The sequence below is a fragment of the Tursiops truncatus genome, chromosome 5 (assembly GCF_011762595.2).
Source record: "Tursiops truncatus isolate mTurTru1 chromosome 5, mTurTru1.mat.Y, whole genome shotgun sequence".
NCBI classification, from domain to species: Eukaryota; Metazoa; Chordata; class Mammalia; order Artiodactyla; family Delphinidae; genus Tursiops; species Tursiops truncatus.
In genome coordinates, this window is record NC_047038.1 from 121,446,066 (window position 1) to 121,464,342 (window position 18,277).

At 37.0% G+C, this 18,277-nt stretch overlaps 1 long non-coding RNA gene and 1 other non-coding gene across 2 annotated transcripts in view; both read right to left on the reverse strand.

Annotated features, from left to right (window-relative positions):
• Window positions 1–18,277, reverse strand: part of LOC141278824 (uncharacterized) — a 93,452-nt gene that overhangs the window by 9,974 nt on the left and 65,201 nt on the right. The gene's annotated exons all lie outside the window — the stretch shown is intronic.
• Window positions 6,495–6,601, reverse strand: LOC117312510 (U6 spliceosomal RNA). The gene has a single exon (XR_004526834.1). It is a non-coding gene; the product is annotated as a U6 spliceosomal RNA (small nuclear RNA).

Consider the following 18,277-nt stretch of genomic DNA (forward strand, 5'->3'; position numbering starts at 1 on the left):
CTTAGGATAAAGAATTAGGATATATGATGTACAAGTAGTTGTGGAATTCTGATATAGCATAGGTTTTAAAAAATATTTTTTCATACCTTTATTTTTAAAAAAATAAGTGTATTTATTTATTTTCGGCTGTGTTGGGCCTTCGTTGCTGCACGCAGGCTTTCTCTAGTTGTGGCAAGTGGGGGCTACTCTTTGTTGTGGTGCGTGGGCTTCTCATTGCGGTGGCTTCTCTTGTTATGGAGCACAGGCTCTAGGCACGCGGGCTTCAGCAGTTGTGGCACGCAGGCTCAGTAGTTGTGGTGCACGGGCTCTAGAGCGCAGGCTCAGTAGCTGTGGTGCACGGGCTTAGTTGCTCCGTGCCATGTGGAATCTTCCCAGACCAGGGCTCGAACCCATGTTCCCTCCATTGGCAGGTGGATTCTTAACCACTGTGCCACCAGGGAACTCCTACCATAGGTTTTGAATCACAAAGTTTTTAAACTGTTAAAACATGATAAACTGTTCACAGTTATAAGCCTGATTATAAGGAAGTAGGGGCAGGGGTGATAAAGGGGGATGAGGGAGAAGCTTCAGCCATCATGTTGAAATAGAAAGAATTCCCATTTTCAGGGCCTTCTTGTATAAGTCTAGAAAACTAAATTAGACCTCTCTGCTTTCTCCATATATTCTTTTTTCTTAAAAAAAAATTTGTATTAAAGTATAGTTGATTTACAATATTGTGTAAGTTTCAGGTATACAGCACACGTACATATTCTTTTTCAGATTCCTTTCCCCTATTGGTTATTTATACATATATGTGTGTGTGTGTGTGTGTGTGTGTGTGTGTGTATATATATATATATATATATATATATAAAACATCTTCTTTATCCATTCATCTGTCAATGGACATTATTTAGGTTGCTTCTATGTTTTGGCTATTGTAAATAGTGCTACAATGAACACTGGGGTGCATGTTTTTTTTAATAAATTTATTTATTTATTTATTTATTTATGGCTGTGTTGGGTCTTTGTTGCTGCGTGCAGGCTTTCTCTAGTTGTGGCGAGTGGGGGCTACTCTTTGTTGCAGTGCATGGGCTTCTCATTGCGGTGGCTTCTCTTGTTGCGGAGCATGGGCTCTAGGGGCGCAGGCTTCAGTAGTTGTGGTGCGCGGGCTCAGTAGATGTGGCTTTTGGGCTCTAGAGCGCAGTCTCAGTAGTTGTGGAGCATGGGCTTAATTGCTACGCAGCACATGGGATCTTCCAAGACCAGGGCTCAAACCCATGTCCCCTACACTGGCAAGCGGATTCTTAACCACTGTGCCACCAGGGAAGTTCCTGCATGTATATTTTTGAATTATGGTTTTCTTCAGATACATGCCTAGAAGTGAGATTGCAGGATCATATGGTAGCTCTATTTTTAGTTTTTTAAGGAACATCCATACTGTTCTCCCTAGTGGCTGCACCAATTTACATTCCCATCAACAGTATAGGAGGGTTCCCTTTTCTCTACACCCTCTGCAGCTTTTATTATTTGTAGACTTTTTGATGATGGCCATCCTGACCAGTGTAAGGTGATACCTCATTGTAGTTTTGATTTGCATTTCTCTAATAATGAGTGATGTAGAGCATCTTTTCATGTGCCTGTTGGCCATCTGTATGTCTTCTTTGAAGAAATGTCTATTTAGGTCTTTTGCCCATTTTTTGATTGGGTTGTTTTTGGTTTTTTGATATTTTGAGGTATATGAGCTGTTTGTATATTTTGGAAATTAATCCCTTGCTGGTAGCATCATTTTCAAATATTTTCTCCCATTCTGTAGGTTGTCTTTTCATTTTGTTGATGGTTTCCTTTTCTGTGCAAAAGCTTTTAAGCCTAATTGGGTCCATTTGTTTATTTTTGCATTTATTTCGTTTGCTTTAGGAGACAGACCAAAAGAAATGTTGCTATGATTTATTTCAAAAAGTCTTCTGCCTATGTTTTCCTTTAGGAGTTTTATGGTTTCCAGTCTTACATTTAGGTCTTTAATCCATTTTGAGTTTATTTTTGTATATGGTGTTAGCGAGTGTTCTAATTTCATTGTTTTACATGTAGCTGTCCAGTTTTCTCAGTACCACTTATTAAAGAGACTGTCTTTTCTCCATTGTGTATACTTGCCTCCTTTGTCATAGATTAGTTTACCATAGGTGCCTGGGTTCATCTCTGGGCTTTCTATTCTTTTCCACTGATCTATATTTCTGTTTTTGTGCTAGTACCAGATTGTCTTGATTACTGTAGCTTTGTAGTATAGTCTGAAGTAAGGGTGTCTGATTTCTCCAGCTCCATTTTTCTTTTTCAAGATTGCTTTGGCTATTCAGGGTCTTTTGTGTTTCCATGCAAATTAAAATATATTTTTGTTCTAGTTCTGTGAAAAATGTCATTGGTAATTTGATAGGGATTGCACTGAATTTGTAGACTGCCTTGGGTAGTATCATCATCTTGACAATATTGATTCTTCCAATCCAAGGACATGATCTATCTTTCCATCTGTTTGTGTCTTCTTTGATTTCTTTCATCAGCATCTTATAGTTTTTGTAGTACAGAATCTTTTGCCTCTTTAGGTAGGTTTATTCCTAGGTATTTTATTCTCTTTGATGCAGTGGTAAATGGGATTGTTTTCTTAATTTCCCTTTCTGATCTTTCATTGTTAGTGTATAGAAATGCAACAGATTTCTGTGTATTACTTTTGTATCCTGCAACTTTACCAAATTCATTGATGAGTTTGAGTAGTTTTCTAGTAGTTTTTTTCTGATAGCATCTTTAGGATTTTCTATGTATAGCATCATGTCATCTGCAAACCATGACAGGTTTACTTCTTTTCCAATTTGGATCCCTTTTATTTCTTTTTCTTCTCTGATTGCCATGGCTAGGACTTCCAAGACTATGTTGAATAAAACTGGTGAGAGTGGACATCCTTGTCTTGTTCCTGATCTTAGAGGAAATGCTTTCAGTTTTTCACCATTGAGTATGATATTAGCTGTGGGTTTGTCATATATGGCCTTTATTATGATTAGGTATGTTCCCTTTTTTTTTGAAGTGAAAATTAAATTTTATTTATTTAATTATGGAGGGGGAAGTTAACAATAGTAATTTGGTTAAAAAGCTTATATTCTTGATCAGGGGTTAGCAAACTTTTTCTGTAAAGGGCCAGATTGTAAATATTTTAAGCTCTTTGTGGGCCACACTATTTCTGTCCCAACTACTCAACTTCACCATTGTAGAATAAAAGCAGCCATAGACAATACATGAAAAGAATGGGCATGAGTGTGATCCAATAAAATTTTATTTACAAAACTGATGAGGGGCTGGATTTGGTCCATAGGCTATAGTTCTTTTACCCCAGTTTCTGATCAGTCATGCAAGTGAGATTGATATCTGGTTAGGGTGGGCATATTTGATCTTGGTGTAAGTATGAACTATAAATCTCCCACAGAGCTAGTCCAGTTTTGTCCAGGTGAAAATCACTTTTATCTTCATATCTTGATCTAGGTGTGGTAAACATCAACCTGGTGATCTTTGAAGATCCAAAAAATGAGGGGGTATTGTGAAACCAGCAAGGGCACTTTTGGTTTTGTTGAGGTAGAGACCTTCATGATTAACTGAATACCCACAGGACTTTTGATGTTCCTTGGAATCTTGACAACTGCATGCAGTTTTTGCACCTCCTTCATTATCTTTTTACTCTCCAGTTTAATTGATCAATATATGTTAACAAATAGACCAATACCATGATATGTTTTAGTTAGAAGAAAATTACCTGTCTTATTTGTTTGTATTAATCCACAATTTGCTTACATGCCGTTATTAATCACTACAATTAAAATGGGCTGAAAACACTCAAGATGAGTTACTATTACTTTCTCGCTATTTAATCAACATTTTCCTGTGTGCTTTATTCAATTAGGCTCTCTCCTTTAGTCATAGTTAAAAATACAATATGTGTTCATTCATTCATTCATTGAAATCTCATTGAGTGCCATGTGTGAAGCACAATGCAATGTGCTGTAAATACAAAGATAATCCTGTTTAATCTTTGCCCTTGAAATGCTCTCTGGCAAGCCATAATAGTGCTTCCAGAGGGAGGGAGTGGTCAACAGTACCAAATATGGCACAAAGGTCAATCATGAGAAGAGAACATAGGCCACTGTATTTAGCGGTAAAGAAACACAGAGAGAGACATTTCTATAGAGTGTCAGTTTAAGTGCACATACTCTTGGATCCTTCAAACTCTTCCTATGCTACAATGCTCAAATTCCTAACAATACAGCCCAAGGGCACAGTCTTTGTTCCTCCCCAGAGGCTATATGATAAACTCTAATTTCCAGATGGATTGTACCTCAGAGCTATATTAGTTAGGATACCAGCTTTGCTAGGCATCAGCAGGAAAGGATTTTAGTAAAGGATATTGGATACCTCTCAAAATTTCTGGAAAGAAAGGAGAATCAATCATGGAAGCTACACAAATAGGAACTAAGTCGGGGAGTCTTGTAAAGACACATTGCCTAGACACTGCATTTTTTAAGACTATTTTTTAGAGGAGTTTTAGGTTTACAACAAAATTGAGAGGAAGATACAGAGATTTCTTACATACCTTTTTCCCCACACATGCATAGCCTCCCCCATTGTCAACATCACTCACCAGAATGGATCATTCTTATTTTTTTTACCAAGGATGAACCTACATTGTCACATCATAATCACCCAAAGTCCACAGTGTAACTTAAGGTTCATTCTTGGTGTTGTACATTCTATGGGTTTGGACAAATGTATAATGTATGTATAATGTATAATGACAAACAGTCATCATTATAAAATCATAGAGTATTTTCATTACTCTAAAAATCCTCTGTGCTTTGCATATTCATCTCTGCCCTCTCTGACTTCTGGCAATCCCTGAACTTTTATTGTCTCCATATTTCTGCCTTTTCAAAAAGGTCATATAATTGGAAATATACAGTATGTATCCTTTTCAGATTGTTTTCTTTCACTTAGTAATACGCATTTAATGGCCCTATGTGTCTTTTCATAGCTTAATAGCTCATTTCTTTTTAGTGCTGAATAATATTCCATTGTCTGAATGTACCATAGTTTGTTCATTTGCCTAATGAAATACATCTTTGTTGCTTCCAAGATTTGGCAACTATGAATAAAGCTGCTATAAACACCTATGTGTAGGTTGTTGTGTGTATATAAGTTTTCAACTCCTTTGGATGAATACCAAGGATCACAATGACTGGATTATTGGTATGAATATGCGTAGCTTTGTAAGAAATTGCCAAAATCCCAAAAGTCTTCCAAAATGGCTGTAACATTTTGCATTCCTAGCAGTGATATATGAGAGTTCCTGTTGCTCCACATCGTTTCCAGCATTTGGTATAATCAGTGTTTTGGGTTTTGGCCATTCTAATAGGTATATAATGGTATCTCATTATTGTTTTAACTTGCAATTCTCTAGTGGCATATGATGTAGAGCATCCTTTCATAGGAATTTGTCATCTATATATCTTTTTTTTTTTTTTTTTTTTGGTGGTACATGGGCCTCTCACTGTTGTGGCCTCTCTCGTTGTGGAGCACAGGCTCCGGACGTGCAGGCTCAGCGGCCATGGCTCACGGACCCAGCCGCTCTGCGGCATGTGGGATCTTCCCGTACTGGGGCACAAACCCGTGTCCCCTGCATCGGCAGGCGGACTCTCAACCACTGTGCCACCAGGGAAGCTCTGTATATTTTCTTTGATTAGTGTCTGTTCAGATCTTTGGCCCATGTTTTAATCAGGTTATTACTAAGTTTTAAGAGTCCTTTGTGTATTTTGGATAATAGTCTGTTATCACATGTGTCTTTTGCAAATATTTTCTCCAAGCCTGCGTTTTTTCCTTCTCATTCTCTTGAATTGTTCTTTTTTTGTGTGTTTTGAAATTTGACTTTTTCCAAATCTTATATCACTAAAATAACTTTCTTTGGCTAGTATTTACATAAGATATCTTTATCTTTTATTTTCAGCTTTTGTGTGTGGTCTTTTAGTTTAGTGCATTGCTAGCAACATAGAGCAAGATTTGTTGCTTTATCCAACCTAATAATCTCACTATTACTATTACTATTTCTGGTATATCTGCAATGACTTTAACAGTCTTATTTTATATTTTATGCCTACCATTCTTTTTCTATTGCTTAATTTTTTTTTTCTGCCTTCTCTTGGTCCAAAAGTTTTCTATTCTCCACTTTTTGTCTGCTGAGTCATTTATTACTGATTATATATTTTGTCTATTAGTTATAATCCTTATTTTTTCAGCATTATATTTAACTATAAATATTTCTTACAGATTTTAAGTTATCTGGTGTTTTTATTTTTCAAACGTAAAATGATCTTAGTATGCTTCAGTTATCCATTATTGTACTCTCCAATCTCATGACTGTTTGACTTTTTTAATACAAAAGTAGTTTTTTTTTATAGTCAGTACTAACTTTAGTTTCACTAATTTAAAAAAAAAATATGGAATGCTTCATGAATTTGTGTGTCATCCTTGTGCAGGAGCCATGCTAATCTTCTCTGTATTGTTCCAATTTTAGTATATGTGTTGCTGAAGTGAGCACTTCATTAATATTTTTAATTGTAGTTGATTTACAATATTGTATTAGTTTCAGGTGTACAGCAAAGTGATTCACTTATATATATATATATATATATATATCTATTTCAGATTATTTTCCATTATGGGTTATTACAAGATATTGAATATTGTTCCCTGTGTTATATACTAAATCCTTGTTGCTTACCTATTTTATTTATAGTAGTGTGTATCTGTTCATCCCATATTCCTAACTTATCCCTTTCTCTCCCCCCTTTCCCCTTTGGCAACCATCAGTTTGTTAATTTCTAATACACCGTTTTAAAAAGTTTCATGCATCTTCTGGTTTATTTTACTTATTGCTGAAAGACATCCTTCACTATTTTTTTCACTGACAGTCCATAAGTAGTATTCTCTCTCAGTCTTTGTGTATCTGAAAATGTAATTATTTTGTTTTATTCTTGAATGATAGTTTGACTGTATATAAAATTTTAGATTAACAATTATTCTTTTCCTCAGTGCTTTAAAGCTATCATTCCATTGCCTCCGTTGCCTATTATTATTGATAAGAGGCCTGCTATAGGTTAAAATGTGTTCCTCTTCTCTCTCTGGTAGCTTTTAATACATTTTCTTTTTTCTTTTTTAAAAATTCAGGTTCATTGAGGTATATTTTACACACAATGAAATCTTTTTATGTGTACAGCTCAGTAATATAGAACATTTTCATTAAACCCAAAAGTTCTTTCATGCCCCTTGTTATGCAACCCCTCCCCCATCTCCAATCTCTGACAATGATCTGATTACTGTCTCTATGAATTTGCCTTTCAGAATGTTACATAAATGGAATTCTACAGAATTTTTTTTGATTTCTATCACTTAGTATGATGGGTTTTGGAGGTTCATTTATATTATTTCATGTACTAGTACTTTGTGTCTTTTTATTGCTGAGTTGTATTCCACTGTATGGATGTTTTGCAATTTGTTTATTCATTCACCATTCACCAGTTGATGAATATTTGAGTTGTTTCCAGTTTGGGGGCTATTATAAATAGATCTTCTATAAATATTCTCCTATAAAAAATTTGTACCAACATATGCTTTTATTTCTCTTAGGTTAATATTTAGGAATGTGATTGCTGGTTCATACAAGAAGTGTTTGTTTTACTTTATAAAAAATTGCAAAGGTATTTTCCAAAGTGGGTTCCAATTTTACATTCCTACTAACAATGTAGGAGAGTTCTATTTGCTTCTTTATTTCAGTTGCTTTTTGTACCTAATTATATTTTCATTTTTATTATTTATTTATCTTTATTTGTTTATTGGCCACACTGCAGCATGTGGGATCTTAGTTCCCAGACCAGGGATCAAACCCACGCTCCCTGCAGTGGAAGCATGGAGTCTTAAGCACTGGACCACCAGGGAAGTCCCTTTTATTTTTATAAATTTATTTTTATTTATATCTCTTTCTTTTAAATAAATCTCTTTGTCCCAAAGTTCTATTTTGGGGTGAATATCTCAATATTATCTTTAAGTTTGCTAATTCTCTCTTTGTATCCATTAACACTATCTAGAGTTTTATTTCATTTATTGAGTTTTTAAAATCTCAATAGCTTTATTTTTAATTTCTATAAATTCTATAATTCTCATATTTATCTTTTTTCTTCTTTTATTTTTCTGTTTCAAATTTCTTTTCATTTTTTAAAAGCAAATTATGTCTTCATTTATATCAATGAACTTGCTAAATATTTATTTTAATATCTTCGTTAGACTATACTCTAATTTCATCTGGGATGGGTTCCTCTGTTGAGTTTATTGCTGTTGTTCTTGGAAATATATATATTTTGAACTTTTACTTTGAATTTCTCTCTTACTTTCTCTACCTCTGTGCTCACCCCTGCTTCTCTTGTGGTTGTATTGTTGCTTCTGCCCAGATCCTCAGGCCAAAATCAGGTTTTATAATATTAGTTTGGAGTCCTCGCTACCTGTTGATATGGCAATATTGCGGATTTGTTCATCAAGCCAGCTAATGACTTGCTTTTCTTCACATTCGAGGAGCTGTGCCTACTGTTTTCTTTGCCTAGGCCTGAAGCTCCGTATATACTATACAAAGCAGCAGATACAACAGTGGTTTTCCATTTGCCTTTTTGGAGGTGAGCTCCACCCCAAGTCTAGCTTGGATCAGTGGATGTGGTTGCAGTCCTCCACCTTGCATTGCGTATTTTTTGTCCCTGTTAGCCTTCAGAAAGCAAATTCCAGCCACCAATTCTTATTTTTGGATTTAGAGTCCAGCAGAGCTTGTGACGTTTCTCTTCTGCTTCTTATCCATGGAGATTTATCTTACATTTGAGTCTGACAGGTCTTTTTTGGCTTTCTCTCTTAAATTATACAATTTCTCTCTTAAATTATACAATAATTTATACAATATATGTTACTGATTTTTTTTGTGTGCTGGGTGGGCACATGAAAACCTGAACTTACAGTGTCATCTTGACTGTAAATCTCTCAACACTCTTTTTTTTTTTTTTTTTTTGCGGTACGCGGGCATCTCACTGTTGTGGCCTCTCCCGTTGTGGAGCACAGGCTCCGGACGCGCAGGCTCAGCGGCCATGGCTCACGGGCCCAGCCGCTCCGCGGCATGTGGGATCTTCCAGAACCGGGGCACGAACCCGTGTCCCCTGCATCGGCAGGCAGACTCTCAACCACTGCGCCACCAGGGAAGCCCTCTCAACACTCTTTTAAAGCCTAATACTTCATACCCGCTCTACACCAGAAAAAGATATGATGAGAAAAGCAACACATTAGATTCTCTCTGCTTAAACTCTGCTTTTCACTGATATGAGAAGTTGTTCTGTCCAACCTTTGTGTGGAAAGGAAATTATACACTGGGTTGCATAACCTTCTCATAAGTTTCATAGCTTCTCGTAAGTAAAAGCTTTATTTTATGGTATCATTATTGTGATCACTCATTTGTGTGGCTCTAGAAATTCCAAAAATATCAGGTACATCCATAAAAAATTATACTCTGAAGTTAAAAGAACTGATTATCCAGTGCTTAGGGTAATCTGCCGTAACTCTCCACAGTACTGTTGGACTGCATGATAGTTACCTACTATCTTTTATTCATTTTATTTATAGTAGTACAGCCCTTCAATTGTTTGTGCTATATTTTTGTTTTAATTTTTCCTTATTCCTGTATTAATTTTCATTATTTGTAAATATAAGTGGCTTAGCCCTTAGGCCTAAAAATAAGAAGACCTTTATATTAACCAAGATTTTCCATTAATTAGAGAATTAGTGTCACTTTAACTCTTTATTTCCTTGTTTGTAAAATCAGGCATATTAATTTTTTATTGCTGCTATAACAAATTACCACAAACGTATTGGTTTACAACAACAGAAAGTTATTTTCTTACAGTACTGGAGGTCTGAAGTCCAAAATGGGTCTTACTGGGCTAAAGTCAAGCTGCTAGCATTCCTTCCGGAGGCTCTAGGGGAGTATCCATTTCCTTGCCTTTTCCTTCTGCTGGAAGCTGCCTGCATTGTTTGTGGCCCCTTCCTCCATCTTCAAAGCCAGCAGCATAGCATCTTCAAATCTCTCTCTGATTCTAACTCTTCTGCTTCCCTCTTCTACTCCTAAGTACCTTGTGATTACACTGGGCCCACCTAGATAATGCAGGATAACCACCACACTACAAATCCATCTGATTAGCAACTTTAATTCTATCTGCAACCTTATTCCTTAATTCCCTTTTGCCATGTAACCTAATTTTTTCACACGTTTTGGGAATTAGGACATGGACAGCTTTGGTGGATCGTTATTTTGTCTACCTTAATATTAGGTAACATATAAGAGTTCTTCCTGTTCTATTGAGGATTCTAAATTTTTTAAGTATTCTGTGAGACATATTAGTGCAAAAAATAGTATATAAGTACTGAATAATGCATAAGAATATATATTTTTTATTCTTTTTTTTTTTTTTTTTGGCTGCATTGGGTCTTTGTTGCTGCATGCAGGCTTTCTCTAGTTGCGGCGAGTGGGGGCTACTCTTCGTTGCTGTGTACAGGCTTCTCATTGCGGTGGCTTCTCTTGTTGCAAAGTGCAGACTCTAGGTGCGCAGGCTTCAGTGGTTGTGACATGTGGGCTCAGCAGTTGTGGCTCATGGGCTCTAGAGCGCAGGCTCAGTAGTTGTGGCATAAGGGCTAAGTTGCTCCGCGGCATGTGGGATCTTCCCAGACCAGGGATCAAACCCGTGTCCTGCATTGGCAGGTGGATTCTTAACCACTGTACCACCAGGGAAGTCCATGCAGAAGAATATTACCTATGGAACAAGTTTTTATGTCTTGCTAAATTCACAGAACTATTTTTTCCACTGGATACATTAAAATATAAAAAAAAATTAACAGTGATTACTTTCTACAAGTAATTCAGAAGATATCCTAATTATCATATATTATCATTTTAAACTACAAACTGATATTAGGGTGAGGATCATTTATACTTTCAAAAATCTACTTAAAATTAAAAATTAAAAAGTTTTTTTCCATGTTAACTAGTCAATAAGAATATTATCACAATGGTTTGGTAGGTACTCAAGAATTAAAATTTGGTAAAATGATTTTAATTAAGTTCTCTCTACCTCATTTGCAACTTGCTTTTTTTTTATGCAGTGGCAAAATGCAAATGTTTCTCATAGAAACTTTCATATTCATATTCATAAAAATATTCTCAATCCCATGGGATTTATCATGAACCTTAAGCTTGCCTTATTATTTTTCAGGTCAGTGTAACCAAAGAGGGAGCTTTTTAAATAATACCATGCTTTTGGTATGGGGGGGTTAGTTTCATTGCTTTTAAGTCCAATGCTATTATAAAAGCAATACTTTTATTAAAAACCAAGACAAAATAACTATAACTTTCAATTTTCCTGTAATGAATATATTCTTGAAAGTAATTACTGAAGTCCCCAGAGAGAATGGTTTAAAGTGATAATGTGAAATAATTTTACTTTCATGATCCTATATTGCTCTTTTAGCATTAACATTTTGGTTTAAAGTCTTGAACACAATTCATTTGCTATGCTTGTTGTGTAGATGTCTTTTTCCCTGGAGGATTTTTTAGAATATTGCATCAGCTTGTGTTTTCCAGGTTCTCATTTCTGAATTTGCAAAGAGGCTCCCAAAGAGATTATAGCTAAGTGAGACTTCATTATTTATATATATTTTGTTTGAATATATACCCAAGGATTTGAATCTATCATCAGCTCTTGTCTGACCCCAATTATTAAGATAGTTCAATATTTCCACAGTCATCATTGTAACTGAAATAGAAATAATATTGTTTTAAAAGGCACACCTAACATCAGAAATGCAACTGATTTAGTCTTCATTGAAACTGTAATTAAAACATAATAATAATGTGTGCATATACATTATATTATTTCTATTTGTTTAAAATAGTTGGTGTATTTTGGTACTTAATTTTTTACAGTGTTCTAGTTAGACATCAGCACAAATGAATTACTCTCCTATAGATATTCCGTACACACTATCTTCTTTTTTTTTCTGTCTTAGTTTGCGCCACGCAGCATGTGGGGTCTTAGTTCCCTGACCAGGGGTCAAACCCGTGCCCCCTGCAGTGGAAGCGTGGAGTCTTAACCACTGGACTGCCAGGGAAGCCCCCAAGCACCTCTATTTAATTAATTAAGGTTTCATATACTTTCTAATTACCTAGGTTTTCTTAACAGAGCTACCATGTGTTTGGAGAATGATTGGGGCTTTATGAATTCATGATCTTTTAGAACTGAGAAGATGTCTTTAAAAGATAGATGTTAAAATTTTTATTTGCACTGTATTATAATATTCTAGATTTGTTCTATTAAAGGAAAGTAGGGGGCTTCCCTGGTGGCGCAGTGGTTGAGAGTCCGCCTGCCGATGCAGGGGACACGGGTTCGTGCCCCGGTCCGGGAAGATCCCACATGCCACGGAGCGGCTGGGCCCGTGAGCCATGGCCGCTGAGCCTGCGCGTCCGGAGCCTGTGCTCCGCAGCGGGAGAGGCCACAACAGTGAGAGGCCCGCGTACCGCAAAAAAAAAAAAAAAAAAAAAAAAAAAAAGAAAGTAGGATGTGTGTGTGTGTGTGTGTGTGTGTGGTTTGGGTCTGGGGCAACTTTCAGAAGTTCACGTAAACACTGATTTTTCAAATTGTGAGTTAGAAAGTGTAGTGACTTACATTAAAATTACATTTAAAACAGCTTTGCAGCGAAAATTGTAAAACATGGAAAATCTTCCACATTTTCCCTGTATTGATGCCATGACTCTGGCCAAGTCAATACTGACTGAAGAGAAATGTTATGAACATCAGATGGCCAGATTTTAAGTAGAAACTTATTTCATCCACAGAGTCTTATAACTCATCAAAGTTTATGTTACACCTCCCCTTTCTATTCTGATTATAACAGAAACTTTGTCTCACTTGAGAGACTGCTGCAACAGCATTTCTTCACAGGTGTGAGGATTCCCTTGGGATTGATTCCCTTTGGGGGTCTAGGGAGTGTCAGGTGATCTTCTCACTGTTCCTGTGTGCCGCCACAAACACTCACAAGGATTCTGGCTGAGGACCTGTTTGATTTTTCTGAACCAGCTTCCATGTGCGCTGCCCATATGAATCGGGAAAGTGAAGGTGGAGTTTTCTGGGGATGGTGGGAGCGGTGATTTTGAGAGGCAGGTAGACATCCCCAAGTGTACCTGACAATTATCTGCAGAGGGACAAAGGTGTGAGAAGCCAGCTCCACATATGACTATGAGACTTCAAAAAGTTGCTCTCACAGCTCCAACCCAAAGTTAAGAGGTGTTTGGCAAGAAAAAGTCAGATTTGGATCAGGAAAAGTGAGTTATTTTATTTTTCCCCAGCGAGTTTAGTTGTGGGTATTCTCACATGAAAGCCATGATGGGTAATAAAGGTTGCAAGGCTGGCTCAGAGACCGCAAGAAGACAATAGCTAAGGAAATAGTACAATAGGTCATCTCAATAATTCTCAACCAGTGTCACACTCTGGCAATGCAGAGTGATGTAAAGCGTGGTTAAGAAGCTGGAGGGCATAAAGATTGCTAGAGCCTCTCTGGCAGGAATGGCGAGCATCTCCCTACTGCCCAGACTAATTAGGTCAACTTTTCACTGGATGCCAAACACTTTGGTATATTTATCACAACTGCACTAACTATAATTATATGATTATGTGTGTAATTATTAGTTGAAAAGTCTTTTTCTCTCATTAGATAGTAAATTTCTTGAGGGCAGAGAGCACGACTGTCTTACTGCTACAAATCCAGTGACGGGCACATAGTTGGTAGTCAATACATATTTGTTGAATGAACTAATGGTAGTAAATTGGGTGAAAGCAAAAAATGTCTTGCAGCTTCTTCAGGCTGTATATTCATGAAATGAAATTTAATTTAGCTTCTACCCTCGTGCTTCCAATCTGGTTCTCTTCCTGTATTCATTAGCATGGCTAATGGCATTATCACTTACCTGATCTCCCAAATTAGAAAGCTCAGAGCCATTCTGTATTTCTCTCTCTTCTCCAATCTATGTATAATTGACCTTCAAATTTTTTCATTTTGCTTTGGACTGTCTCCAGATTATGATTCTTCTTCTATCTTCATAATGCTATGATCTTAATCTAGGCTTTTATCATCTATTATCCAAAATATTGCAACAGCTACCTAAAGGAACTCTTAACCACTAACTTCTACCTATTTCAATCTGTACGATGCCATCGGGGGCTGTCTTCCAAAACACTGGTGTGTGAACACCTTGCTATTTACAATTTTTCATTGGCTCTCTATTAACTAAAAAGTAGTCTTATATCACTTAAAAAGTGGTCCTCAAGGGGAGTAATACTGCTCCCTAGGGATATTTGCAAATTTGTGAGTATATTTTTGATTGTCACAAGGATTAGGAGTACTACTGGCTCTCACTGGGCAGGGCCAGGGAGGCTAGATGTTCTACAACGCATGGACAGTCTTGCTTAATAAAAGTTTGTTTCATGTTCGGCACATCTTTTTTTTTTTTTGCGGTACGCGGGCCTCTCACTGTTGTGGCCTCTGCCGTTGCGGAGCACAGGCTCCAGACACGCAGGCTCAGCAGCCATGGCTCACGAGCCCAGCCGCTCCGCGGCATGTGGGATCCTCCCGGACCGGGGCACGAACCCGTGTCCCCTGCATCGGCAGGCGGACTCTCAACCACTGCGCCACCAGGGAAGCCCCAGAATTGTCTTTCTAATGGGTAAATCAGATCATGTCACTCCCCTTCATGACTGCCTTCAGAACAAAATCCAAACTCTCTACCAAGGCCTACAAGGCCCTACCTATGTCTTCCCTTTCTGCCTCCCTCTCTGACTTCATCTCTTGCCACTGTCCTTCTCATTCACAGTGCTCTAGCCCACTTCAGACCTTCCCCAAGATCTGCATGTACTGCCTGCTTCTCACCATTCAAGGCTCAAGTCAAAAATCACTTCATCAGAAAGTTCTGCCTGTCTCGTTCATCTCTGTATCCTCACATTAAAGCATCTAGCTACTCAAAAAATACATGTTAGTTGGATAATTGGTGAATTTCTGCTGTGAAAATCTGGATGAGTATTCTCCTTGGACTAGTGAGCGTTGAGGTGCAACTTTGGGGGGTGATGTAGTGGCATGAACTACTGAAGCCTGGTCGTTTGCCCTGGGCCGTTAAGTTTTCTCACAGTGTTCTTTCTATGATTCCAGGCTATGCTGGTCTACTGGCTCTCTCAGCACTTTCAGGTTCCCTCTCTAAAGCATTCAGGAATTTCTGGGGTCACTGGAGGACACGTACAGGCCATGAGCAGCCAGGAGATGTGCCTCCCATTATGTGGCCATGATATATCCCCAGCTCCACACCACGGTTCCCATGCCATGTTGGACACTGTGTAGGGTGGGGTTCTCCCAGGCCAGTAGCCTCCCAATGCTGCTCCTAAAAGTCCCTAGGTCCAATGTCCTTGGTCTTTGTAATTGCTGTTTCAATGTTTCTAAATGCCCTTCCCTCACATACAGAAGGCCGTGAAAAGATGCTCAACATCACTAATTATTAGAGAAATGCAAATCAAAACCACAGTGAGGTATCGCCTCGCACCAGTCAGAATGGCTATCAACAAAATGTCTATAAATAATAAATGTGGGAGAGGATATGGAGAAAAGGGAACCCTCCTACACTGTTGGTGGGAATGTAAATTGGAGAACAGTATGGAGATTCCTTAAAAAACTAAAAATAGAGCTATCATATGATCCAGCAATCCTACTCCTGGGCATATATCTGGAGAAAAACATGGTTTGAAAGGATACATGCATCCCAATGTGCATTGCAGCACTATTTACAATAGCCAAGACATGGAAGCAACCTAAATGTCCATCCAAAGATGAATGAATAAAGAAGATGTGGTACAGATATACAATGGAATATTACTCAGCCATTAAAAAGCATGAAATAATGCCATCTGCAGAAACATGGATGGATCTGGAGATTATCGTACTAAGTAAGACAGAGAAAGACAAATATCATATGCTATTACTTATATGTGGAATCTAAAAATACAATACATATAAACTTATTTACAAAACAGAAACAGACTCACAGACTTCGACAAATTTATGGTTACCAAAGGGGAAAGGTGGTGTAAATTAGGAGTTTGGGATTAACATTTATACACTACTATATATAAAATAGATAATCAACAAGGACCTACTATATAGCACAGGGAACTCTACTCAGTATTCTGTAATAATCTACATGGGAAAAGAATCTGAAAAAGAATGGATATATGTATATGTATAACTGAATCACTTTGCTGTACACCTGAAACTAATACAACATTGTCAATCAACTATACTTCACTATAAAATAAAAATTAAAAAAAGAAAATAATTATAAACAAATAAATGCCCTTCTCTCTCATGCCACACCTTTTACCTGCAGTCCCTCTGCTCTCTCAAAGCAGAAACCAGGAGGAAAGAGGAGAGAGACATCCTTCAGGTGTCACTCTTTCTATTTCTTGTCTTTCTGTATAATGTACAAGACTGAAAGGGGCAGATGCTTCCAATTTAACCTTCCTGCCTGTATTGGCTCTCCTTACACAAACTGTATAGGCTGGCTTTTGAAATATTAAGGGAGAGATTGAGGAATTTAGTAAGTCCTTTTCTCTCTCTTATAAAACCTGGCTCTCAATTACTATCTTCCTAAAAAAGTCAAGAAAGTCTGCTTTGATACCTAAAGCAAATCAAAGACTCTTTTATTTTACAGTATTTCCCCTACCATGGCATGATAAACTTCATGGCTTGACACTGGAAGTGCAAGAATGCAAAGGAACATGCTTTAATGGGGATATTACAATGCACTGATTTAGTATTTCTAAAATATTATTCCTACTACACATAACATGATCCCAATCTGCTTTATCATCTTATCCTCATTTCCTGCTATTTTCCATCTGCTACACAAACCCGATTCTTTAGACACCATAAATTTCTTAAAATTTTCTGAACACAACATACTCCATGAATTAGCACAGCTGTTTATTTTGCCTAGAACATTCTTCTCCAATGTACTCTGCCTGGCAAAGTCTTTTTTATCCTTCCAGATTTAGCTCAAATCTTCAACCAACTTGTCCTTCATAATGTCATAGCAATATGTAAACATCACTACTGTAGCATGCATCACATTACATTATAATTTTTTTTTTACCACTAGTTTTTTCAGCACTTCAATGGCAGGGGCAGAGTTTTACACATCTCTTTACCAACAGACCCTATTATTCTGGATAAACATATTTCTTCCATTCTTATTTAATTTAGACAGGAGAACAAACTTAGTATTACATAGGAAAAGGATATTGAATTCCTACACTAATGTAGTTTTTCCTTTAATTTGCTACATGAAAATGTGAAAGCAACAAAGAGTAAGAACAAAGATAGTTTTATAAATCTAAAATTCTTTCTTACTTAAACCCTTTTCTACATTTTTATGCACAGGATAAATAATTCATATTAGGAAAAAAACTGTGGTGGATTTTTTAAAGTCCAAAACTTTATACAAACTTCAAAAAGAATTATAAACTAATATTTAAAAAATTCCACACATTCTATTCTACATTAATAAAGAATCAGAGTGTTTTAGATAAAATATTCCAATCAGGCTTCAGTGAATGAATATGCTGAACGAGAAAAAGAAAGATCAAGATAGCAACTAACTGTACAATTTAAACATCAATTAACAACAAAATAAAAGGTTTTTGTTTTATGAAAAGAAAGTCAGATAACAAGCTTGTGGAATTATGTCCTATCTTCCTTCCTTTATTTCCTTCTTTCATGGTGAATTAAAAGCAGGACTTGTCTATCACAGGTAGGGAAAGGTATGCAAGTAATAGTCACCACGCAGGGGAAGGCTTTGTTCTCAAGAGGCTAAAGCAGGAGCCTGGAGACCTTGCCTTTTCTTTAGTGCCCTGTGTGGTTTTGTTCGATCAAAACATGTTTGCTTTAACCCACTCCCAATGTAGCCTTGCGGCTATTATGTTCCTATTTGAGCTTCAGAATAGGAACATATTGCTTCTTTACCTTTGCAAAACACAGCAACTGTAAAAATGTAACATTTTCTTTAAAAGACTTGAGAGCATGCCTGTGAAATATTTAGGTTTTT